We start from the raw sequence: 1,671 nt of genomic DNA on the forward strand, positions 1-1,671 counted from the left end.
CTTTTGACGTACCATACTCCTCTAGACATACTGTTATTTTATCAGACATATTCTAAAGGCAAGATATCACTCTTACTATATCTTCCGATATGTATGTTTCACTATTGTAAGCGTTCTCATTTCCTCCATATGATCAGTCCGCTACTAGTCTTCACCATGACGTTTTGTACACCAAAGCAGCCGTTCGGTGTACCGAGACGAGAATATAGATATATAAGGTTTAGATGTGTAATCCTCCTTATTACTCCGAAAAATTATATGCCAGTTCTAATACCATAATTAAATGTTTAGAAACCTGAACACATAAAATTTACTATTTCTAGGTCGGCAACATACCATAAATCTAATTAAGAAATTGCAATTTAGGCAACCTAAAGCATGATACAAATCATTTAGCACATAAAAAAATTAGGCATCTTATCTTAAAGTAAGCTAGTGTTCGTGTCTATTCAATCATGCTTTCTAAATATAATAGATAGTCATCTCACAATCATCGCTTAGCATTATAAGTTTAAGTCGAGTGTAACACCCTATTTCAAGTCGAATTGTAATTCAAGGTCGTGACCCGAGGATCAATTATCATAAGGCTTTGGGCTTTGGGGAAATAGAGGTTTAGACCCATTTGGATATGGATAAGGAAGGGTGTGGGTACCAAGAGTTCAGTTTGCGCTTCGGAGCTGAGGGTATAGTGGTAAAAATGATGGTTCATGCCTTTCATGGATTAAGGTATTTAGTTCGAGGTGTTTAAGTCAAAGGTAATTAGATAGGCTTGTAAAGATCCTCATTACCTTTCCATGGATATAAATATCATCGAAAACGGAGTTGGGACGCAAAAGTTATGCTCATCATAACATAGATTGGTAAGGAGCATGTTGTATACGCTGGGCGTACCAAGGAATGTACGATGGGAATATGCTGGGCATACCAGATGTACGTTGGGTGTAAGCGACTTGTTCCCAAACCCTAATTTACAGTCTTGGACCCTATTTAAAGGCGTTAACTCATTCTCAAACACTCCTATCTTCAGCCTCCATCCTATTTAATCCTAAGTTCGAAACCTTAGCCTCTCTTGTGTGAATTTCAAGCCTTGGTGTGATTTTTGGTGTTATTTGGAGAAAAAATAGATCTTGTAAGAAACATTGCTTGGCTTGGAGCTTGTAGATCCAATCTCTAATCATCTTCATCAGCTTCCATGAGGTATAAAGTTTCCAACTTGATGACTTTACGTGTTAGATCTAGTCTGGGGCTTGTTTTGGGGTTATTGTGGTCCCTAGAGTAAATCTTGTGAGTATGAGCTACTCCAGGAGCTTAGCATGTTAGATCTTAACATTTTTTAGGTTGTTGATGCATAAAAATGTTATCTTGATGGTTCTTAATGGATCATGCTAAAGTTAGATTTAATATTATGGGTTTAGTTGAATAAAACAGGTTTTGGGTCCCTTTAAGACATACAAAGAAGTAAAGTTGGCAACTTTATGGTTTAAGACGTTATTTATAGGTTAGATATGAGTTTGGACATTTTGGTCTTAAGCATTAAGTAAGTGCTTATTGAAAGTTTCAGTCACCTGGTGGGAACACTAGGCATACGTATGTGTACGCTCAGTGTAATGCATGAAGTCCCAGTCCATGAGGTTTAGTGAGTTGTACCTTATGCTTCAGTGGGCCGTATGC

Source organism: Lactuca saligna, chromosome 5 (genome assembly GCF_052625555.1).
Source record: "Lactuca saligna cultivar CGN05327 chromosome 5, ASM5262555v1, whole genome shotgun sequence".
Classification (NCBI taxonomy): domain Eukaryota; kingdom Viridiplantae; phylum Streptophyta; class Magnoliopsida; order Asterales; family Asteraceae; genus Lactuca; species Lactuca saligna.